Genomic DNA, 25350 nt, shown 5'->3' on the forward strand with positions numbered 1-25350 from the left:
CCGGTCTGCAGAATTTGCCACAATTCCATCTCCTGTACACGGGTGATGAAACAAAGATGGGGTGACTGCTGTACAGAACACTTACGTTGTGTCGGTAAAAATGACTCCAAGCTTTCCATTGCCTGCCGCTTCAACACACCACTCTCTCTCTCTTTCTCCCACCCCACTTTCCACCTATCAGCTGATGCATTCCCCCATTATCAATTTAAATTCAAAGCAACTTTTCCTTGTTGTTGCTAGTTTTGAAGGAGACTCTCAAGAGTTCAATGTTCACCCTATTCTCTCTCTGCACGTGCTGCCAGACCTGCTGGGTTTCTGCCTCCATTTCTGTTGTTCTGAAATAAATGTCTTAACTCATTTTTTAATCTTTGGAATTTTCTACTACAGCAAGGTGGCTGCTTCATATTGAACAGTCTCAAGGCTGAAGTGCATAGATTTTTGTTTTCAGGAAACTGATATTTATGAGGAGCTGTAAGGAAAATTTTAATTGGGCAGAAAATTCTGCTCGCACTTGAGTCCATATGGTTTTCAGTTTCTTATATTCTTTCGTGGGAATGTGCAGTAAATGTTGATCAGGTTTATGTGGAATGTCATACATTTATCAGGTTATAATGGATTATATAAAAGGGTGATTGCAGTTCATTGCGCAAATAATGAGTGATGTGTATCTAAAAGCTGGAGTAGGCATGTGAATGATAGGAAAACTGTTGGAAAAAATAGTGAAGGAGAATATTAATCTTCATTTAGAGGGGTACCATTTGATCAGGGATTGTCAAAATGACTGTTAGAGGGATATCATGCCAAATAAATTTGATTGAATTTCTTGAGCTTACCAAGTGTTCAGATGAGGGCAGGACAGTTGTAGGTTATTTGGAATTGAGGAAGGCCTTTAACAAAGTCCTACATAGGATACTGATAAAGAAGGTGAAAGCACATAGGATCTGTGGTAATTTGGCAAGTTCATTTCAAAATTGTCCTAGGATAGGAGACAGAGGGTGGTGGTAGAAGGCTCTATATGTGACTGAAAGCTGATGTCCAGTGGCATACCGTAGGGATCAGTGTTGGGTCCCTTTATTGTCTGTGATATTCATAAATTATGTAAATGAGAATATGGGGGGCATGATAAATTTGTGGATTGCACAAAGTTTGGGTGGTTGGCTGTGAGGAGAGAGATTCTAGATTATAGGAATGTCTAGACAGGTTGGTTAGAGGAGCAGATCAGTAGCAGATGGAATTTAACCTTTAAATGTGTGGTGATGCACATTGGAAGAAATAATACAACAAGGTATTGAATGGATGGCAGGATACTCAGACATTTAGAAGAACACAGGGATCTTAGATGCTTCTCGACAGACCTCTGAAGGTGACGCCAGTTAATAGGGTAGTTAATAATAAGGCTTACGGGACACTTACCTTTAACCATTGAGGTATAGATTATAAGAGGAGGGAAGCCATGTTAGAGCTGTGCAGAGCTCTGTTTAGGCCACAGCCAGAATATTGTATGCAAGTCTGGTCACTGTACTATGAGAAGGATGCAATTGCACTGGAGATTCACCACGATGTTGGCTGGACAGCACATTTCAGCTTTGAAGAGATGCGCAGGTTGCCTTCTTTGGAACAGAGAAGGTTGAGGGTCTACTAACACAGGTATATCAGATTGTGAAGGGTATTGATGGTGAATAGATAGGAGCTGTTCCTCTTAGCTGAAGGGTCAATAATAAGGGGGTATAATTTTAAAGTGAAAGGCAAGAGGTTTGGAGGAGATTTAGAGAAAACATATCCCACCCAGAGATTGGTGGGAGTCTGGAATATGCTGCTTGGGAGGGTAGTTGAGGCAAGAAACTTCGCAACCTTTTAAAAAATCTGGACGAGTACTTCCAAGTGTCATAACATTAAAGGGCCTAATGTGGGAAAGTAGGTCTACTGACGATACAATGTATTTTTGACAGTACAGACCTGATGGGACTCCATATTCTACGATCAATATTTGCCACTGTGGTTGCCAGGATAACATTTCAACCCGAGGACTTGTTGGGGAATTATGTCCGTTTTATCCCAGTTAGGAAATATTCTGCCCTCCATCACCTGCATATGAAACATTTCTATTTCAGTGAATTTAGGATCTGCATCTTTTTTACGTCGTCCTTTCATGCTGACTCAGTGGTTAACACTGCTGCCTCACAGCGCCAGGGCCCTGGGTTCGATTCCTGCCTCAGGCAACTGTCTGTGTGGAGTTTGCATGTTCTCCCTGTGTCTGCATGGGTTTCCTCCGGGTGCTCCGGTTTCCTCCCATAATCCAAACAAGTGTGGGTCAAGTGAATTGGCTATGCTAAATTGTCCATAGTGTTAGGTGCATTAGTCAGGGGTAAATGTAGGGGAATGGGTCTGGGTGGGTACTCTTTGGAGAGGCGGTGTGGACTTGTTGGGCAGAAGGGGCTATTTCCATACTGTAGCGAATCTAATCTTTCAGGGGAATAAAAAGTAGTGAAATGTTACACTCCAATTTTGTTTAATCAGCTCACTGTTTCTTTTAACTTTTATCCTACTTAGTTATGCGTTCATCTTTGTTCCAGCTGAGATTAAATATACTTTAATGAATCATTTCCACCAAAGGGGAAAGTAGGCAAGAAATAGATTTTTTACCTATTCTTTGGTTACGGTGATGTTAGTATTGGATGTGAACAAGTTTGAATGAGGACAAATAGTTGTTTTTTCAAACGTTACCATTCAACTGGCTGCTGAAAAAAGAATACAAGATGAATCATGGTGAATCAGTAATCAAGTGATGTTATTATCCTGTTATCAATGATCCTGCTTCTCCACAAGGTGAACTGTCCAAGCTTTGTAGATGGAACTAGCATAAAATCACCGATTTTAGTGTGAAATTAAACTAACCACTATTTACTTATCAGGTTGAGACTTGTTCATTCAGGAATAGGTAAAATTTTAACCATGTACTAAATCATAATTTCTGGTTTAAAGAAAAGGACCTCTGTCCCTAGAGCAAAATGCATGCGGAATCTCACTTCCTCAGAAGATGATGTAAATGTTGCAGATTAGTGTAAGCTCAGACTTTTCAGTGTTCTGATAGTCAGACATCATACTTTCCCTAACAAATGTGTGTTGGCTCCTTAGGAATCCTGACTGAATCGTCCTTACCTGGATAGTTTAAACTTTGGCAGGCAATCACGTCACATCCTGAATCCTCCAAGAAAATTCTCAACTCTGAACTAAGTTCCAACTCAATTCCTTTTATAGGTGAGACTTTAAACCCTGCTGCAACTCCTTCATAGGTATAAAACAATGAATCTTGGTATACCAATGCCCTTTCGCCTACTAATCTGCAACCTCTATTCTTGGTGCATTTATCTGCAACTTGGACCCCCTCGCCAACTTACCTTATAACTTAGCCCCTTTGACAAGGAGAGGTTTGGATCTTTAAACCCCAGGATACAGTAGTTAAAGGAGGGCCTGATTTGGCTCCTCGCTTAGATTCGGTGCTTCTGAAGAGGTCTGAATTGAATATTCAGGCTAGAAATACAGATCTCCAAGAGAACAGTAAATAAAAAGCAACTTTCCAACTGTGATTAATACACCTCAGCAGATGTAATTCTGTGTTTTGCTGCTAAGTTCCTCTCCTAATCAGATGCATATAAGAACATAAAGATGATTTGTATTCCCTGATTTTTATTTCTTCACTATTAATCTGTAATTCCAAGCAGTTGTATGACACAAATCTTCTATACTAGTGCCAGGTTCAAGTGGACTTTTCAGTTGAGGAAGTCTGCATCTAAAGCCCAGTTTTGAGATCAACGGAAAGCACCATGGTTAAGGTGAGGAGTAAGTGGTCACTGTGAGATCTGAGGAAAAAATGTTTCCCCCAGAGGGTGGTCGATATATGGAATGTCCTGACTCTGAGAATAGTGGGCTGAAAATGTGTTGCTGGTTAAAGCACAGCAGGTCAGGCAGCATCCAAGGAACAGGAAATTCGACGTTTCGGGCCAGAGCCCTTCATCAGGAATGAGGAGAGGGTGCCAGGCAGGCTAAGATAAAAGGTAGGGAGGAGGGACTTGGGGAGGAGCGATGGAGATGTGATAGGTGGAAGGAGGTCAAGGTGAGGGTGATAGGCCGGAGTGGGGTGGGGGGCGGAGAGGTCAGGAAGAAGATTGCAGGTTAGGAGGGTGGTGCTGAGTTCAAGGGAATCGACTGAGACAAGGTGGGGGGAGGGGAAATGAGGAAACTGGAGAAATCTGAGTTCATCCCTTGTGGTTGGAGGGTTCCCAGGCGAAGATGAGGCGCTCTTCCTCCAACCGTCGTGTTGTTATGTTCTGGCGATGGAGGAGTCCAAGGACATGCATGTCTTTGGTGGAGTGGGAGGGAGAGTTAAAGTGTTGAGCCATGGGGTGGTTGGGTTGGTTGGTCCGGGCGTCCCAGAGGTGTTCCCTGAAGCATTCTGCAAGTAGGCGGCCTGTCTCCCCAATATAGAGGAGGCCACATCGGGTGCAGCAGATGCAATAGATGATGTCTGTGGAGGTGCAGGTGAATTTGTGGCGGATATGGAAGGATCCCTTGGGGCCTTGGAGAGAAGTAAGGGAGGAGGTGTGGGCGCAAGTTTTGCATTTCCTGCGGTTGCAGGGGAAGGTGCAGGGAGTGGAGGTTGGGTTGGTGGGGGGTGTGGACCTGACGAGGGAGTCACGAAGGGAGTGGTCTTTGCAGAACGCTGATAGGGGAGGGGAGGGAAATATATCCCTGGTGGTGGGGTCCGTTTGGAGTTGGCGGAAATGACTGCGGATGATACGCTGTATACGGAGGTTGGTGGGGTGGTAGGTGAGAACCAGTGGGGTTCTGCCTTGGTGGCGGTTGGAGGAGCGGGAAGTGGAGGAGATGCGGTGGAGGGCATCGTCGATCACGTCTGGGGGGAATCTGCGGTCCTTGAAGAAGGAGGCCATTGGGCTGTACGGTATTGGAACTGGTCCTCCTGGGAGCAGATGCGGCGGAGACGAAGGAATTGGGAATATGGGATGGAGTTTTTACAGGGGGCAGGGTGGGAGGAGGTGTAGTCCAGGTAGCTGTGGGAGTCAGTCGGTTTATAGTAGATGTCTGTGTTGAGTCGGTCATCCGAGATAGAAATGGAAAGGTCTAGGAAGGGGAGGGAGGAGTCTGAGACAGTCCAGGTGAATTTGAGGTCGGGATGGAAGGTGTTGGTAAAGTTCAACCTCCTCGTGGGAGCACGAGGCAGCGCCGATACAGTCAGTCATCGATGTAGCGGAGGAAAAGGTGGGGGGTGGTGCCAGTGTAGTTGTGGAAGATGGACTGTTCCACATATCCTACAAAGAGACAGGCATAGCTGGGGCCCATGCAGGTGCCCATGGCAACTCCTTTAGTTTGGAGGAAGTGGGAGGATTGGAAAGAGAAGTTATTCAGGGTGAGGACCAGTTCAGTCAGTCGAAGGAGGGTGTCAGTGGAAGGGTACTGGTTGGTGCAGCGGGAAAGGAAGAAGCGGAGGGCTTTGAGTCCTTCGTGATGGGGGATGGAGGTGTACAGGGACTGGATGTCCATCGTGAAGATAAGGCGTTGGGGACCGGGGAAGCGAAAATCCTGGAGGAGGTGGAGGGCGTGGGTGGTGTCCCGAACATAGGTGGGGAGTTCTTGGACTAAAGGGGACTGAACCGTGTTGAAGTACGCGGAGATGAGTTCGGTGGGGCAGTAGCAGGCTGAGACAATGGGTCGGCCGGGGCAGTCAGGTTTGTGGATTTTGGGCAGGAGGTAGAAACGGGCGGTGCGGGGTTGTGGGACTATGAGGTTGGAGGCGGTGGATGGGAGATCCCCTGAGGTGATGAGGTTATGGATGGTCTGGGAGATGATGGTTTGGTGGTGGGAGGTGGGGTCATGGTCAAGGGGGCAGTAGGAGAAGGCGTCCGCGAGCTGGCGTTTGGCCTCAGCGGTATAAAGGTCGGTGCACCAAACTACTACCGTGCCTCCCTTGTCTGCCGGTTTTACTCTGAGAATAGTGGGGGCAAGTAACATCACAATATTTAAGAAGCATCTGGGTGAGTACTTACAATTCCAGGGCATAGCGCCTGTGGACCAAGTACAGGTAAATTGGTCAGTGGAGCTTGCTGTTTGTTGATTGGCATAGAGATGTTGGCTGACGGGCCTGTTTCTATGTTGTATGATTCTATGACATCTTTGACTACAAACTCTGGGCCAGTGAGCAGCAGGAAAACTGTTTTGTTTTGAAAATTGATTAATGTCACCAATGTACTTTGTCTTTTAAGCAGTAGAAAGTTTGTGCTCCATTTAACACTCCTCCCCTCCCATCTTTTCTAATGTACTGACATAATTCCCTCCTTCTTCAAACATGTCCCAGGAGTGGGAGAGAAAATAAAAATGCTAGAAAGTGGGTTTAAAATTGTTTGGTCTTTGTCTTTGACTGGCATAGACTCGAGGGGCTAAAGAACCTTTTTCTGTGCCTTAGACTCTGACTTGTCTAGCTTTTCCCTTAAACGCATCAATATTGTTTGTTTTGACTACTTCCTGTGCTTTTTCTTCTTATTCATCTAAAGCTGTTTCTTGAATTCTCAATTGAATCTCTGAATAACTATATTAACAACTTCTAGTTATGCTCTTTCCCACAACAGAAAACACTGTCTGTGTCCATGGTATTAAAATTATAGTGTGGAAACAGTCCACACCGACCCTCCGAAGAGTAACCCGCCCAGACCCATTTCTTTCTGGGCACCTAACACTATGGGCAATTTAGCATGACCAATTCACCTGGCCCCCACATCTTTGGATTGTGGGAGGAAACCGACGTAGGCACGGGAGAATGTACAAACTCCACACAGACACTCACCCAAGGCTGGAATCGAACCTGGGACCCTGGTGCTGTGAGGCAACAGTGCTAACCACTGTGCTGCCCCAAAATCTTAAAATGACAAGACTTCTACTAGCCCCTCATTTTTCAACACGATCTGTACGCCTATTACTTGTTGCAGTCCTCTTCGACATTAATCCTTACCCCTGCTTCCTTCCAACCCAACTCTACTCATGAAGTTAAAAATTGCGCTTAGATTCCAAATTGTTTACAGCAGTTGTTAACAGTCCATCTTCTGCCAATCTGAATAACCATCTAATACTCCCATTCTGATTTCTGTCTCTGAGCCAGTTTGTAATCTGTTCTGCCATTTGTATTGTCCCCACCTCAACATTGTCTATTGAGGGTTACCTTATTGACAGAAATTTGAAAATCCATCATGTCAGCTCCTCAAAACAATTCAGGACTGTTGAGCAAGTGAGATTTTCACATTTGATAAACATACTGACTTCTTCATATTCATTCTTTAAAAATGCTCTAATTTCCTCCTTTATTAGGAGATAATTATTTTACTTTCCACCAATGATCAACTAACTGGTGTATAATATTCTGGCATGTTCTACCTTCTGTCCTAAATATAAGAACCCTATTGGTCAGTCCTCTGACACTACACCATTCTGCCACAGCTGATGTATTAAATCTAGCTGCTTATCCAGAATAGAGCTGAATTCTGATTTTTTTTTCTCTTGTTTATAATTGTTGTTTACATAACGATGTCGATGTTTGGCAAGGATTCCACAGCAATTATGTATAGATGAATAAAGTTATAACAAATTTCCACAGTACAAAGAAGGGATTATTTGGGATGAAGATAGAAAATGTGGGCGGCATGGTGGCACAGTGGTTAGCACTGCTGTCTCACAGCACCAGAGACCCAGGTTCCCGCCTCAGGCGACTGACTGTGTGGAGTTTGCACATTCTTCCCGTGTCTGCGTGGGTTTCCTCCGGGTACTCCGGTTTCCTCTCACAGTCCAAAAATGTACAGGTTAGGTGAAATTGCCCGTAGTGTTAGGTGCAGGAGCAAACGTAGGGGAATGGGTCTGGGTGGGTGCGCTTTGGCGGGTCAGTGTGGACTTGGTGGGCCGAAGGGCCTGTTTCCACACTGTAAGTAATCTAATCTAAAAAAAATAAAGAAGCTAATGCATGAAATAAAAAAGAAAATGCCTGCTGAGCTTTTCCAGCATTTTCTATTTTTGTTTTGTATTACCAGCAGCCACAAAATTTATTGTACCTTTGAACTGAAGGATATGTATTTAAAAATTGGAAAGCAAGTGGAATAGTTTCAAAAGAACAATTTAAAGATGAAAAATAAATTCATCTCTGACATGGCAATAGTGTAAAAACGTGAAGCTAGTGTGGGCTTATTGTCAAAGTTGTGCACGTTATTAAGGCAGAAAAGAAAGCATTAAGAAGTATAGTTTAGGAAAGAAACAAGATGGGGACATCCTTAAATCTAAGCTGAGAAAGTAAAAACAAAACGCTTCCAAAGAAAAGTTGAGGAATCACAGAATTGTTGGGGCACAGGAGAAGGCCACTTGGCCCAATTTACCTACAGCGATTTTTATTCCCTGTGCCAATTTCCTGCCTTTTCCCTATGTCTGTACTCACTATTTCTACACAAGTTTTCATCAAATGACTTCTTGAATACCTCTAGGGCTGAGAACAACATAAAATAACAAAACTTTTTCAGGAACATCAGTGTAAATACTGGGTGAAAGGAGAGCTTTATGCAACATAAGAAAAACAGAAATGTTAGAGAAACTGAGCCGATCTGGCAACATCAGTGAAGAAAGAAAGAGTGTCTAGTCCCATACAACAAAACAGCAAGACGCTGCTGGAGCTGCAGTATTTCTCCAGCACTTTGTTTTCCTTTCAGATATCCAGCATTTGAACTTTAATCCAATATAATGTCATTTGCTATGTTCCTGAACTTGAGCTATTCTACAGCTAATTAATTACTTTTGACTGTCCTAAATCCATTCTTTTCTTTAACAGATTACAGACATGGATGAAGAATTTACAAAAACGTAACAGATTTTGATGAGGAGCTCAACAGTTTTTTGCCATGAAATGCACGAAAGATAGTTGTGATTAAAGATTTAACTCTATCTGAAACTACCACTATGTCAAAAAAAACTTGTATATTAATTCCTCAGTTCTTATTTTTCCCACACAAGGTTTTCAGTCCTCAGCTAAAAGACTGGACAATTTTCACAATTTGAGAGCTTAATGTTAATTTTGTTCGAAATGTAAAAGCATTGCCTGTGAACACAAGTCTCTTTCAGAATTCAGTCTATGTATCTTTGAAAATGGTACCTAGCACAGAAAAACACTATTATGACAATTAAACCCAAGTTTCAAAAATGGATGACCTAATTTGATTTTTATATGGATTCACATATTACAAGAAGTTTGGGGTAATTGTCTGTCAGTAATCCAGGTTATTTGCTCACTTCCTGTTCCCAATTCCAGTCTCCAAGGCTTTTCAATGCTAGACAGTGTATCCTAATTCTACAGCAGAGTTGCAATAATCTGTAAAGTTTAAAAAAAGGTTTCTTTTTTAAAGTGCTGTATCCTAGTAAATTAGTGACTTCACATCACCGTGTGTTTAGTTGAGCTCATCCAATGGTTCAGGTGGTAAAGTGAGCATGTAAGTGAAATATTGTGTCTGATCTAGTTTCTAGTCAATTGATTCCAGGGTGACTGCATAACCCGCAAAGAGCTGAATTTCAGGGTTGAGTTGGAGATGCAAAACAAAGAGACATCATTCTTAATCCTAGTGGCTTAATGCTAGAAACTCCACACTGATGTCCCTACCAACCCAAACTTTATATACCTCGATGATTCTCGGGTATCTTCTTGATTGTTGAAGTGCTAGCATTCTGCACATTGATCACTGTTGAAAAACTTTCTCTTAATAGCACAAACTTTATTATCTCTCAGTTTCATGTTTTTGTTTGCCTCTAGTTCAATGTACTCCTGACTGGTCCCTTGCGTTCTTCCCTGGGAAAACTCGAAGTCATCCAAAAGTCTCTGCCCACATGCAACTTGAACCTATTAATGCTCCCATCAGCCCCGTTCTGAACTATGTTGATTCCGCAATGAACAATATGTCAGATTTAAAATTTTTATTCTCATCTTCAAGGCTTGCCAATGGCCTCACCCATGCCCCAATTTCAAACCACCTTCAGCCCTCAACCCTTCAAGATATCTACCCTCATCTGCACCTGGCCTCTTGTTTTAGCCTCTTATCACTGATTTTAATTCCACAACAGTTGGTGGCTTAATCTAAGTTGCTAAAGCTCCAAACTTTGAACTATCATTCCAACACCTCTCCTGCTGTTGAAGGTATTTCTTAAAACTTGCTTCTTTGGCCAAAAGTTTGATAATTTGACCCTTATTCTTTTGTAGCTACGTAACTATATTATACTTTTTAAAAAATATATAATGCTATGTAATTTTTGACATTGTGCTATACAAATAGAATGGTGATGACAGAACATAGTTGTAATGTCACTGGGCAAGTAATCCAGTGCCCCAGGTTAATGCTCCACGGACACAGGTTCAAATCTCACCAAAGCAGTTGGAGAAATCTACATTCCATTCATAAATCTGCAGTATTAAACTGGTCTCAGTATCGGCAACCATGACAGCTACCATTGATTGTCAGAGGGGAGAAAACCCACATCTGGCCCACAGATGCCCTTTGGGTAAGGAGATCTGCCATCCATGTGTGATCTGGCCTATATGTGACTTCAGGCACACAATAATTTTGTTCATTCTGAAATGGAAGACAAATCATTCAATTCAAAAGCATTAATGGAAATGCCCATTTCTCATGAAAGAATATAGAAAAAATAATTGTTCAATTTGAGGTAAAGATTTTGTTGCATTTTTCTACATAGTATACTGTCATATATGTCAGTAAAATCACAAGTTTTCCTGCTGTTAAAGCCCTTGTTAATTACTTTGAGCATGTGTATAAACCTTTGAACCAGGCAGGAGTTACGCTTATTGGTGCAATGCTTTCTTTAAGTTCAAAAGAGGAGAAAGGACCTGAGAGAAATCAGTGGTAATATTCAAAAGAAAAGTAACAATGGGTAAGTGACAGCAGAGGGAAAGAGGGAAAGTCTAAGAGGGAAAGTCAGAGTTTAAACTGACCTTAGGTATAGAGAAAGTGAATTTGTTGGTATGGTGGGCAGATTTTCATTTATTGTGTAATGGTGTATTTTTCTATTGATTCACTTGATGAGAATTCTTGTCGATAGGTTTCAATTTCAATGCTTTTAGTCAACATTATTGGTTTTGTAGCTCCTGTCTTAAAACTGAGTTCCATGCCAACTTTTTTTTTCGCCAGCATCTTAGTAATTTGGAGATTAGGGAGTTGATTACCAGAACTAGCATAGTTCTGTTGCAAGAGAATTCTGTTTGAGGCAGAAACTCCAGGATTTCCTGGATATCTATGAACAGGAAATGCTGTCAGTTGCTTGAGCTGGAGTCACTGGATCACAGGTTCCTCAAGTCTATATTCCTCCAGATACCACTCCCAGCACAGCTAAAGGAGATGAGAGCCGGCAAGTGTGAGTGTGTGAGGTGGTAATACACAGGAAGAGCAAGTATCCCACTCATTGAATACAAGGGAGGGCAATAGCTCCCTGAAGGAATGCACCCAGGATCGAGCACCCAGCACTGTGGGAGATTTGACTTCATACAGGACAAAAGAAAGTGGGAATAGAGTAACTTACGTCACAAGAGGATGATGCAGTTTTTATAGAGATTCAAGAGGTAACAGAGTGGATGAATAGTCCTGGAACCTCAAGATGTGATTCCCAAATGTTTTGTTGTCTCTCTGATATTAGGTAAAGGTTATTGCTGGGCAGTTTCAGGGCATTCTGCTGGGGGAAAGGGGAACAGCCTCAGGTTGGGGTGCCTTCATCATAGAACACAGTGTGCTCTGGTTGCTATATCTTGGAGGCCATGTCACAGCACAAGTTTACTGTTTTACTTAATACCATTATTCCCTGCTTTTTATTCTCACATTATTCCAGCAATATGTTCTGTTAGGAGCAAGGACATCAAATGAAGCAAGGTGACTACAAACAGAAACACAACAGGTTAATTAACATCTGAAAGAGAAAGATGGGTTAAAGTTGAACATTTCATTTAATAAAATCATTGTAATTTGCTAAAAATTAACTAATTTTAGTTTGAATGTGCACTTTACTGCTTCAGCTCCTTTAAAACAGCAACATAGCAATCGATTCATTAAATCAATGCACTGACTATATTTTTGAGCTGACCCAGTTTTTTTCTGAAATTTCTTCTCGTTCCTCTTCTCTTGAGCTGGCAGTAGACAGGCAAAATGGTTTGGCTCAAAAAAAATCCCAATATGTCAATACAGTCATTCAAATATTATGAAGCAAACAAATACTCAATGCCAGGAAAATGCCTAATCCATCAGACAAGTACCTCTTTTCAGCATTAGGAATTCCCCATAGCACTAATTGCTCAGGACTAGTTCACCGCTGAGGTCAATAGGGTGAGTTGTGTAAGCATACTGAAAATATGAAATAATATGAGTGGTGTTTCCAATGAGGTACAACACTGGATTAGAGCACGAGCTATATTTCCTTTGTATTCATGATCTGATGCAACACCAGAAGAAAGTACAAAGTTAAGTACAAAGAAATTACTCCGTTTTGGGTGAGGCAAAGCATTTTTGTTGCTGCACTAGATTTGGAGGTGACATTTTGGGATGCAAGATCTGCTACAGTTTGACCTTGCAACCATGCACACCAAAATTCCAATTAAAATCTGATTGATAAAACAATGCAGATATGGGCCAAGCCCCCTAAAAACTCTAACATTTACAACAAAATCACATGTCAACAATCTTAGCCTGCTTTTTGTAAAGTATGGTTTGTCAAACCTGCATATGGTTGAGTTCACAACCTCAAAATATGAGAGAGAGTTTCTATTTGAGTGGTGCCATTAATATAATCTGGCAATGTTTCACAGCAGTATTACCAAACAAGCTATATTAGTGACACTAAACCTGGTCAAAGAAAGGGATGGAGAGGTGCTAAGTTTTTGGAAAGGATTCCAGTTTATGGCCAAAGAAATGAAGAAGCAATGAAAGCTGGGGATGTCTCCAAGGCCAGAATTGGAGGAGGACAGAAAGACAGACAATTGTGGGGCTGGGTGATATTACAGAGATGTAGAGGATTGAGGATATGTAGGGATTTGAAGCACACAGCATGGAAACAGGCCCTTCAGTCCAACTTGACTATGCCAACCCGGATTCCCAAAATAAACTGGTTCCATTTGCCTGAATTTAGACCATGTCCCTCCATACCTTTCCTATTCATGTACCTGTCTTTATGTCTTTTAGATGTTGTAACTGTATTTGTATCTACCACTTCCTCTGGTAGTTCATTCTATATATGAATCCTCAACATTCTTATGCATGGTTTTTAACATGCTTATTCAGAAATAGCCTGATGTTGCAAATATATAACCATTATTCTTTTGGCCCCTGGTAGTGACCTTCTCACCCAGGTTCTTGTTTTCTTCAGTGTTGTCATTATCCCTTTTAACCACCTTGTATATTCTGATGTTGTACCAGATCTCTCCCTCTCCTCAAACTATTTCTCACTCCAGCTAAAATCAAGTTAAACACAAGCATTCCAGGCTAGAATTCTAAAGCCTGTGCATCTCTTAAACTTTGAACTATCCGATGCTTTGGTTAATAACATTTTTACATTGTAATGAGTGAATAGTCTGTCCTAGCCACCTAAATTCAAGGTATCCACGTATTGGGAACAAACACCAGAACCAAGTTAAATTTCGGTTAAATTTCTAATTCAGAGGTATCCATTGCTACACAGGTTGCCCTGCAGCAGTCTTTCTTGATACACTTCCTAATGCATTTATATCAATGTTACGAACTTGATGTATCTGTCCAGTAGTTAACCACTTCTTAAAAAAAATCAGAAAAGGTCAGTCCTAATACATGTCCACATAGAAATGTATGAACTTTTTAACAGATGATTGCTGGATCCTAAAAACTAATCTTACAAGAATGGAATGTCATTCCTTCAGAAGTTAATTACTTGTTCTTAAATCTTGTGCAAAACTAATGTTTAAGTCTTATCCCTGTTTTTGCGAATCTCATCTATCCCGATCTTTATTCTGCTTTACTTACATGATTCAAACCTAATATATACTTTCGATGTCAGGATCCTTCCACCAGATTCAAGCAAGTCTTCACTCCAAAAGGTTAGGCAACTGTCAGTGACTTGAAGGAGGGTTACTTTCTGCATATTTGATAGATTGAGTGTGAAAATCTGTAGCAAATGATTTTCAGTGTAGGAAAGTGTGAACTCATCCACTTTAGTCCCAGAGTAATATCGGACTATTGTTAAAATTACAAGAACAGGGAAATTTAGGGGCCCAAGAACAGAAATTACAAAACGCAAAAGATCAGGTGCAAAAAATAATTATAAGAGCTGATGGGATGTCCCTGAGGGGAACAGGAATACATACTTGATGGAAGCTTTATTATTGTTGAATAAAGCTTTAGTTATACCCCATTTGCTATATTCACTTTTGGACTCTGCACCTCCAGAAAGATAACTTAGTCTAGTCAGAGAACAGTGCAGATTCACCACAACGATACTGAGGTTAAATACAGATGACAGAAAGCCTAAATTCTGCTTGTATTCCCTTGAACATGCAACATTTTATGGAGGAATCTAACTGGGATGTTTAAGGATGTGGATGTTTTTTCTCTGTCTACCCAATTTATGGAAGACTGTGTTGGGAACTCTTGTGACAGTGGTAGTGTGCTACCTGCTCCAGAAACGTGTCATAACATGTCTCAACAGATTACCTGTGGGAGACAAGAATAATAATGTCAAGATACTACTAAGTCAGAAGTGATTACTGTATTTTTAACTCATTCGTGGACGGTGGCACAGTGGTTAGCACTGCTGCCTCACAGCGCCTGAAGACCTGGGTTCAATTCCCGACTCAGGCGACTGACTGTGTGGAGTTTGCACGTTCTCCCCGTGTCTGCGTGGGTTTCCTCCGGGTGCTCTGGTTTCCTCCCACAGTCCAAAGATGTGCGGGTCAGGTGAACTGGCCATGCTAAATTGCCCGTAGTGTTAGGTAAGGGGTAATGTAGGGGTATGGGTGGGTTTCGCTTCGGCGGGTCGGTGTGGACTTGTTGGGCCGAAGGGCCTGTTTCCACACTGTAAGTCTAATCTAATCTAATCTTGCCAAGTCAGTATTTATTGCTGTGGAGAAGGTAATGATGGACAACGTTCATGAGCTGTGGCAGTCCATTAGGATGGCTGCACCTACGATATTCTGAGGAAAGGAGTTCCAGGAGGTGGTCCCAGCTCACAGGACACCTTGGAATGGAGGTGGTATACCCATGCATCTGCTACGTTGGTCCTTCTAGATGATCGTGGTTGGGGGTTTGGAAAGTGACTTCGGAGGAACCTTGATGAGTTGCTGCAGTGTATCTTATAGATAGTACACACTGTTGCACTGATCGTTGATAGTAGATATGGTGCTGGTCAAGTGGGCTGCTTTGTTCTGCATAGTGTCAAGCTGCTTGAGTGTTGTTGGAGCTGCACCCATCCAAGCAAGTCAGGAGCTTTCCATCACCAATGCTCCAATGCAGCTGGTGAAATTAAATTTAGTTAATAAATCTAGAAAATAAAGCTAGTTTCAGTAATGATGATCATGACAGCTACCATTGGTTGTTGTAAAACCCCAACTGGTTTACTAGTGTCCTTACGATTGGCAGATTGTCTATCTTTTCAGAAGTAGTTGGAGATTAGTGTCAAGATTAGAGTGGTGCTGGAAAAGCACAGCAGGTCAGGCAGAATTCCTGATGAAGGGTTTATGCCCGAAACGTCAATTTTCCTGCTCGTCGGATGCTGCCTGACCTGCTGTGCTTTTCCAGCACCACTCTAATCTTGAATCTGCCGACCTTACCTGACCTGTCTACATTTGACTCCAAACATACATCAGTGTGCTTGACTCTTAACTGCCTCCTGAAACATTCAGATCAAGAGCATTTAGAAGTGACCAACATTCTGTGAAAGAATAAAGGAGAGAAAATCTGGAATGGAAGAGACAGAACTATCATAAAGCACTACCTCTAGGAACAGGTGATCCAGTGGTTTGGATTGGGACTTGCACCACAGTGACCCAGTTTGATTTCTGTGAAATAAGGACGTGAAAACTGGGCAGTCTTTTAAAAAAAAAGGTAGGACTAAACAGAGACAGCACAGACTTATGAAATAGAAATCATCACAATAAATGGGCAGGGGGATGGTGGAGAGATTCAGTGGATGTGGTCAATTTGGATTTTCAAAAGGATTTTGATCATATCCCACACATTTGTGAACAAAATTAAATTGCGTTAGATTAGCGGTGCTGCGGAACAGGTAATACACAGGGAATGGATTGAGATACAAAACATAGCAGAAAGTTTTGCCGGCTGAGATTAGTAGGATAATGCAAGGATCAGTGCTTGACTCCCAGAATTCATAGTCTACATCAATGATTTGAACATGGGGACCAGTTGTAATATTTCTAAGTCAGCTAATGGCACAAAACTATGTGAAAATGTATGTTGTGCACTGGATAGCAAAAGGCTCCAAGGCGGTTTAACGGACTGAGTGAGTGAGCAAGAGTCCAAAAGGCAAATGTATATTGTCCTCTACTGCAGAAAGATTTGAGTCCAGGAATAAAGACACCTTCTGCAGCTGGAAAGAGAGTTTGTGAAATTTTCCTGGTTTTTGGAGAAAGGGAGGACTGCAGATGCTAATGAGCAGAGTCAAAAGGCGTGGCGCTAGAAAAGCACAGCAGGTCAGGCAGCATCCGAGGAGCAGGAGAATCAATGTCTTGGATACAAGATTTTCATCACGAATATGGGGGGGTGCCCAAGAGGGCTGAGAGATAATTGGGAGGGGTTAAGGCTGGGAAAGAAGGTATCTTGGAAAGCAATAGGTAGATGAAGATGGGGGCTGATAGTGATAGGTCGGAACAGATAGGTGGGAAGGAAATTGGACATGTGCGAAAGTTCAAGAGGGCGGTGCCAAGTTGGAGGGTTAGATGTGCGATAAGGTGGGGTGGGAGGGAAAATGAGGAACTGTTAAAATTGACATTGATGTCATGTGGTTGGAGGGTTCCAAGGTGGAAGATAAGGCATTCTTCCTCCAGTTGTTGAGTGGCATGGATTTGACAGTGGCCGAGGCCAGGATTTGAATGTCTTTGACAGTGTGGGAGGAAGAGTTAAAGTGGTCGGCCACAGGCCGGTGGGGTTGTTGGGTGCACGTGTCCTGGAGATGTTCTCTGAACCATTCCACAAATTGGCGTCCTATCTCCCCAGTGTACAGAAGACCACATCAAGAGTAACAAACATAGTAGATGAGGTGTTTGGATGTGCAGGAAAATCTGTGCTGGATGTGGAAGTATCCTTAGGGGCTATGGATGGAGGTGAGGGGAGAGGTGTGGGTGCAGCTTTTACATCTCTTGCATTGGCAAGGTAACGTGCCAGGAGTGAAAGGAGAGTTGATGGGGAGCATGGACCTAATGAGGGAGTTACAGAGGGAACAGTCTCTGCGGAATGCTGATAGGATGTGAGGAGGGAAATATGTCAGTGGTGGTAGTGGCTGACTGTAGGTGGCAGAAATAGCAGAGGATGATGTGTTGTATATGGAGGTTGGTGGGGTGGAAGGTGAGGACCAGGGAAGTTCTATCCTTGTTCAGGTTGGAGGGATAGGGTTCAAGGACGGACGTGCTGAAAGTGGAAGAGATGCACTGGAGGGAATTGTTGACCACGTGGGAGGGGAAATTGCGGTCCTTGAAGGAGGAGATCATTTGGGCAGTTTTTGCCTCCTTACTCAAGGAAGGATATACTTTCCATTTGAGGGAGTGCAACCAATGTTTAGCATTTTAATTCCTGGGCTGACATGATTGTTCTTTAAGGAGAGATTAAGGAGACAGTGTCTAGATGTGCAGTAGTTCTAAAGCATGACAAGTAATATTCTTGGCCCACACAGAGTTATACAGATTTGATTGGGTAGTTGCAGAAATGTCTTTCTCTCCACCCGAGCTCGAGCGGACCAGGACCAGGGCTTCAGTCTCAGAAGAAGGGGTAGCTCATTTAGCACTAAAATGAGAGGGAAGTTCTTCATTTGGATGATGCTGAATCTTCACAACTCTCTATTCCCAGCAGTTGTGGAGTCATTTATGTTCAAGATCAACATCGATTAGATTCCTAGATGTTAAAAATATCAAAGGATATGAGACTGGTGCAGGAAAATAGCATTGAGGTAGGAGATCAGCTGAGATCTCATTGAATGGTGGAGTCGGCTTGAGAGGCTGATTGGCCAACTTCTATTTCCTGTGTTATAAATGTATGAATTAGAAACGAGAATAGGCCACTCAGCCCCTCAAGCTTGCTACTCTATTTATTAAGATCATGACTGATCTGATTACTCAACAATCTGCCCTTCCCTGTACGTCCTTTTATCCTCCTTGAGATGAAACTGAGGCAAAGCTCACCTTCTAAACCCACAATCATTTCCATCTCGAAGGACAAGGACAGCAGAGATATGGGAACACTACCACCTGCATGTTCCGCTCTAAGCTACTCACCATCCTCACTTGGAAATATAATCGCCGTTCCTTCACTGTCGCTGGGTCACAGTCCTGGAATTCCCTCCCTAATGGCATTGTGGGTCAACTCTCAGCAGGTGGACTGTAGCGATTTGAGAAGGCAGCTCACCACCACCATCTCCAGGGCAACTAGAGACAGGGGCAATAACTGCTGGCCAGCCAGCGACACCCACATCCCACAAAAATAAATAATTTTTTAAAAAAATTCAATTGAAAAGGTTGGCTGGGCTTATATGCTATTGCATATTTACAGTGGCTAAGTGGATGATCTAATTTAAAAGCCAAATAAATGGCTGAATGATGACCCCCATTCCTATCTAAAAAGGCATTTGGGATATAAATCCATGCTCAAAGCAATACTTAGCTCCCGGACGCTGCCTGAACTGCTGTGCTCTTCCAGCACCACTGATCCAGAACTTAGTCAATCAGACCCTGCTGTGAACTGTGCTACATTTACTGATCCTAGCCAGGATGGCACTGTGACCCTACAGGTTCCCTGCATGATATAGGTGTTCAGCGACTTATGGAAATATATTCATGGTTAATCCACATGTTGTCTAAAAGCAGGTGCTAGGTTAGGGGGAGAATGTTTAATACCTCACTTTCCCCAGATCTGATTTGAACTGGACATAAGTAAACGTTTTACATTTACTAAAAAGGCAATCTAATCAATAGCTGAAGTGTGTTCCCAAAGAGGATCCTATTTTCTGATTAAAAATAGCTGATGCAGGGATAATTTCAATTCTGCCAAGTCACAGCCATCTGACTCCTGTTCCAGATTATATGTGTAAGATCTATACATTATCTTTGACATTTGAAATTCTGTAAATTGTCCCTGATATGGCACTTTGCAGAATCTGCTATGATTCCAATTAAAACATTGTCATTTTTCAAGTTTGCAGGGCTTCAGATCAGCCAGAAGGAAACAGGCCACACAATATGCTAAACAAAGGGAATAAGAAAACATCTGTTACCGATTCAGGTGCAGTAGATAAAAGAGAAAATAAATTACCTGCTTACGGAAAACTTGATGAACCTCGTGACAGAAATGTCTCCAAAACAAACACCTCTGTGCTCCTGAATGCAAAGCATCCTATAATTCAAGGCCAGCTCTAATATAGGAAGAGGAAGTTAGATTGAATAGCCCCAGCTCCTTACACTCAATATTAGGTATGCTGGGAATTGTAGTCTGTGTCAAAAAAAAGTCTGCTATAATCATCATGAGCAAATACTAAAACTTTAGAAGAAATTTGAATCTTCAAGAAATAGTCTTTTTTTTAAAAATTAAACTATAGCCTGTGGTATTAAAGCTAATGAAATAGCCAAATTTAAATGCTCGTGTTCATTTTTGCAGTTGCAAGACAGCCAATTGGTTGGTCGCCCAAAAACCCCGAGCCAAAGGTCGTGATCCTCAAAGCCCACTTCGTGTGCCACTGAGTGAGTTTTATGTTCTGTAAGCTGATTGGGGCCAGGCAGTTGCTATTCGTGCCCAGATCTCAAAATAGAACAAGGTTCCACCATAGAAACATCCTGATTCAAGAAAAGAGAGGACATTTGGACCTACAGGTTGGCTTTCACATTCAATAAAGCATGACTCATTTGATGTGGCCTCGACTCCACTTTTCTGTTGGTCCCTGAAACCAGTTGATGTGTTTATCAACAATCTGGCAATGTCTGTTTTTAATTTTTTTTTAAAATGTGAAGAGTTCCACAGACTAATGGCACTCTGAGGAACCACTCTTCTCATTTTCATAAGATTGAGAAGCAGAATTAGGTCATTTGGCCCAATGAGTCTGCTCCACCATTTGATCATGGCTGATATGTTTCTCAAGTCGAGATTAGATTGGGAAAGCACAGCAGGTCAGGCAGTATCCGAGGACAGGAAAATCAACGTTTCGGGCAAAAAGTCCTTTGTCCGGAATGAGGAATGATATGTTTCTCAAACCCATTCTCCTGCCTTCTCCCTGTAACCCCTGATTCCCTTAACAATTAATAACCTATATATCTCTTTTCTTAAATACTCTCAATGGCTTAGTCTCCACAGCCCACTGCAGCAATCAACTCCTACCCTTTTACTATCCTCTGGTTGAAGAAATTCCTCCACAACTCCGTTCTGAAAGGGCCTTCACTTAGAGGCTGTGCCCTAGAGTCCTAGTTTCTCCTGCTAGTGGAAACATGTTCTCCGTGTTCACTCTACCCAGGCCTCTCTGTATCCTGTAAGTTTCAATGCAATTTCCACCCCCTCATCCTTCTAAACTCTATCAAGTACAGACCCAGAGTCCTCAACTGCTCCTCATATGCCCTTCATCCCTGAGATCATTCTTGTTACATCCCTCTGCACCCCCTCCAATGCTAGCACATCCATCCTTAGGTATGGGAGCCCAAAACTACTTTCAGTATTGCAAATGTAGTCTGATTAGATTCTCATACAGCCTTAGCAGTACATCCCTTCTCTTGTATTCTCCCAAGTCCCTTTATGCTTCAGATTTCTGAAGCCTTTTCCTATTTGGAAAATCATCTATGCGTCTTTCCTTCCTACCAAAGCGCACAACCTCACATTTTCTCCCATTATATTCCAATTGCTATTTCATTGAACACACTCCTAGCCCATCCAAATTCTTCTGCAGCCTCCCCGTATCCCCAACACTACCTGACTCTCCACCTACTTTTGTATCACCTACAAACTTATCAACAATACCCTTAATTCCTTTGGCCAGATTGTTAATATATAATGTGAATGACTGTGGTCCCAACACTGACCCCTGCAGAACTCCACTAGTCACAGGCTGCCATCATGAAAAGACTCCTTCATTCCTACTCTCTGCCTTCTGCCAGTCAGCCAATTCTCCATCCATGCCAGTATCTTGTCCCTAACAGCATAGGTTCTTATTTAGCAGCCTCCAGAGTGGCACCTTGTCAAAGGCTTTCTGGAAATCCAAGTAGATTCCATCTACTGGCTCTCCCTTGTCTAACTTATGCATTACCACCGCTCAAAATTCTAACAGATTTGTCAGGTGTGACCTCCACTTGATGAAGCTGTGCTGAATCCCCCATATTTTACCATGCACTTCCAAGTATTTCCCAATTTCACGATTAAGAATGGACTCTCAAATCTTATCAATGACTGAGATCAGGCTGACCGGCCTATAGTTTGCAGTCTGCTGTCTGTCTCCTTCCTTAAATAGGAGTGTTACATTAGCCATTTTCTAGTCCTCTGGGACCCTCCCTGACTCATGATTCCTGAAAGGTCTCTTTCAATATGTTAGCCCCAACAGTATGAGCTGATTTTTTTTTTCCCAGTGGTAACCTTTGCCTGGTATATTGTCAGATATCTTCTGGCAATCTAAATGCAACACATCCAAAGGTTCTCCTATATCCACACTGTTTGTTTTCCTCAAATGACTTGTTGCATGTTCCTCCTGCAGAATGTGGCAGGTGAGAGACACGACACATGACTCTGCTGACCACACCTGCGGGAAGTGCATCCAACTCCAGCTTCTTGAAAACCGAGTTAGGGAACTGGAACTGTGGATCATTTGGGAGGCTGAGGGAGAAATTAAGAGGATGTACAGGGGGGTGGTCACTGCTCAGACACAGGATAAAGACAGCTGGGTTACAGTCAGGGGAGGAAGGGGAACCAACAGATAGAGCAGGGATCCCCTGTGGCCGTTCCCCTCAGCATATAAGTATAGTGTTTTGTATATTGCTGGTGGGAGCGGCCTACCAGGGGAAATCCATAGTTGTCAGGTGCCTGGCTCTATGGCTCAGAAGGGAAGGGGAAGAGAATAGAAAAGCACTTGTGATGGGGGACTGAATTGTTAGACGGATTGATAGGAGATTTTGTGGTCAGGAACGGGACTCCTGTAACGTATGTTGCCTCCCCAGTGCCAGGGTCTGGAATGTCGCCGATTGGGTTGACAGGATTCTGAAGGGGAAGGGTGAGCAACCAGAAATCGTGGTACATATTGGCACCAATGATATAGCCAGGAAAGGGATTGAGGATCTGAAAAGTGACTACAGAGAGCTAGGTTGGAAGCTGAAGAGGAGGACGAGTAGATTAGTGATCTCAGGTTTGCTACCGGTGCCATAAGGTAGTGAGGTGAGGAACAGTCAGCAAATGCAGCTTCACACATGGCTGTGAGGCTGGTGCAGGAGGGAGGGCTTCAGTTACCTAGACCATTGGGATACCCTCTAGTGAAGGTGGGACCTGTACATGAAGGAAGGGTTGCACCTGAACTGGAGGGGTACAAATGTCCTGGGTGGGAGATTTGTTTGTGTGGTTTGGGAGGGTTTAAGCTAGTTTGGCAGGGGGGTGGGAACCGGAGCTACATATCTGAGAGGGGGTCAGTTGTAGTGGCAGTAACAGGATGTAGTGAATCTATCGGGAAGGTTTTTTTTACATGGTGAAACAAAGAGATTGGTTAAAGTGTGTCTGCTTTAATGCAAGGAGTGTCAGAAATAAGAGTGATGACCTTAGCGCATGAGTCAGTACTTGGGACTATGATGTTGTGGCCATAACGGAGATGTGGGTTTCACTGGGGCACGAATGGTTCTAGATGTCCCAGGGTTTAGAATGTTTAAAAAGAATAGAGAAGGTAGAAAAAGAGGAGGGGGTGTAGCATTGTTAATCAGAGAGTGCATCACAGCTACAGAAACGAAGGTTTGTCTACTGAGTCAGTATGGGTGCAAATTAGGAACAACAAGGGAGCAGACACCTCATTGGGTGTTTTCTCAGACCCCCGTAATAGCCGCAGGGAGACGGAAGAACTCATCGGTTGGCAGATTTTGGAAAAATGTAGATGTAGCAAAGTTGTTGTGATGGGTGAGTTCAACTTTCCCAATATCGACTGGAACCTCCTTAGTGCAGATGGTTTGGATGGAGCCGTTTGTGTCAGGTGTGTTCAGGAGGGTTTCTTTCCTCAGTATGTAGACAAGCCAACGAGGGGAGAGGCCATTTTTGAATTTGGTGCTCGGCAATGAGCCAGGACAGGTGTCAGATCTCGCGGTGGGAGAACACGTTGACAGTGATCACAATTGCCTCACTTTTACCATAGCCTTGGAGAGGGAAAGGAGCAGTTACCAAGGGAAGAACTTTAATTGGGGAAAAGGAAATTATGAAGTTATCAGACTGGAGTTGGCAAGTACAGACTGGGAGCAACTGTTCCACAAAAAGGGCACAGCAGACATGTGGAGACTATTTAAGGAGCAGTTGTTGCGAGTGATGCACGAATTTGTCACTCTGAGACAGGTAAGAAGGGGTAACATTAAGGAGCCTTGGGTGACAAGAACAGAGGAGCTTCTCATCAAAAGGAAGAAAGCAGCTTACATAAGGTGGAGGAAACAAGGATCTAGCACAGCTTTTGAGGATTACAGGCTTGCTAGAAAGGAGCTCAGAAATGCACTGAGGAGAGCCAGGAGGGGGTACGAGCAAGGCTTGGCAGGAAGGATTAGGGAGAACCCAAAGGCAATTTACACATAGGTGAGGAATAAGAGAATGATCAGGTAGAAGTTCGGGCCAAACAAGGATAGGGTGGGGAACTTGTGTGTGGAGTCTGAGCAGATAGAAGAAGCCCCTAAATGAGTTTTTTGCTTCAGTTTTCACTGAGGAAAGGGACCTTGTTGTGAATGAGAACTTTGAGGAGCCTGGATGCAGGCTTGAACAGATCAAGATTGATGAAGTTGATGCACTGGAAATTTTGGCAAACATATTAAGATTGATAAGTCCCCAGGCCAGACCAGATTTATCCTAAGATGCTCTGGGAAGCGAGAAAGGAGGTTGCTAAGCCGCTGGCGAAGATTTTTGCTTCCTCACTCTCCATGGGAGTTGTACCGGTAGATTGGTAGGGAGGCGAATGTTTTCCTCTTTTCAGGAAAGGTAATAGGGTCTTACGTCTGTGGTCAGCAAGTTTTTGGAAAGAATTCTGAGGGATAGGATTTATGAGTATTTGGCAAAGCGTAGCTTGATTAAAGGCAGTCAGTGTGGCTTCTTGAGGGGCAGGTCATGCCTAACTAATCTTATTGAGTTCTTTGAGGAGCACTAGATGTGGTGTATATGGACTTCAGCAAGGCATTTGATAAGGTTCCCCATGGTAGCCTCATTCATAAAGTCAGGAAGTATTGGATACGGGAGATTTGGCTATCTGGATTCAGAATTGGTTGACTGACAGAAGGCAGAGAGTGGTTGTCGATGGAAAGTATTCTGCCTGGAGGTCAGTGTTGAGTGGGGTCCCGCAGGGCTCTGTTCTTGGGCCTCTGCTCTTTGTAGTTTTTATAAATAACTTGGATGAGGAGGTAGAGGGGTCGGTTAATAAATTTGCTGATGACCCAAAGGTTGGAGGTGTCGTCGATAGTATTGAGGGCTAATGCGGGCTGCAGCGCAATATAGACAGGATACAGAGCTGGGCTGAGAAATGGCAGATGGAGTTCAACCTGGATGAATGCAAAGTGATACATTTTGGAAGATTGAGCATGAATGCAGAATATAGGATTAAAGACAGGATTCTTGGCAATGTGGAGGAACAGAGGGACCTTTGTGTGCAAGTACATAGATCCTTTAAAGTTGCCACCCAGTGGATAGGGTTGTTAAGAAAGCAGGTAAAAACAATGGCTGCAGATGCTGGAAACCAGATTCTGGAAGAGCATCCAAGGAGCAGCGAAATCGACGTTTTGGGCAAAAGCCCTTCATCAGGAATAATGGTGTTTTGGCTTTCTTTAACAGAGGGATCAACTTTAAAAGCTGTGAGGTTTTGCTACAGTTCTACTGGTCCCTGGTG

General features: G+C 43.0%; 1 long non-coding RNA gene across 2 annotated transcripts in view; it reads right to left on the reverse strand.

Annotated features, from left to right (window-relative positions):
* Positions 1-19681, reverse strand: part of LOC132829195 (uncharacterized) — a 70765-nt gene extending 51084 nt beyond the window's left edge. For both annotated transcript variants that reach the window (XR_009646233.1, XR_009646223.1), the window contains exon 1: positions 19590-19681. This is a non-coding gene — a long non-coding RNA (uncharacterized LOC132829195). The remainder of the gene's footprint in view (positions 1-19589) is intronic.
* Positions 19682-25350: the final 5669 nt, after the last annotated feature.

This window comes from Hemiscyllium ocellatum, chromosome 1, assembly GCF_020745735.1.
Source record: "Hemiscyllium ocellatum isolate sHemOce1 chromosome 1, sHemOce1.pat.X.cur, whole genome shotgun sequence".
In the NCBI taxonomy this organism is placed as follows: Eukaryota; Metazoa; Chordata; class Chondrichthyes; order Orectolobiformes; family Hemiscylliidae; genus Hemiscyllium; species Hemiscyllium ocellatum.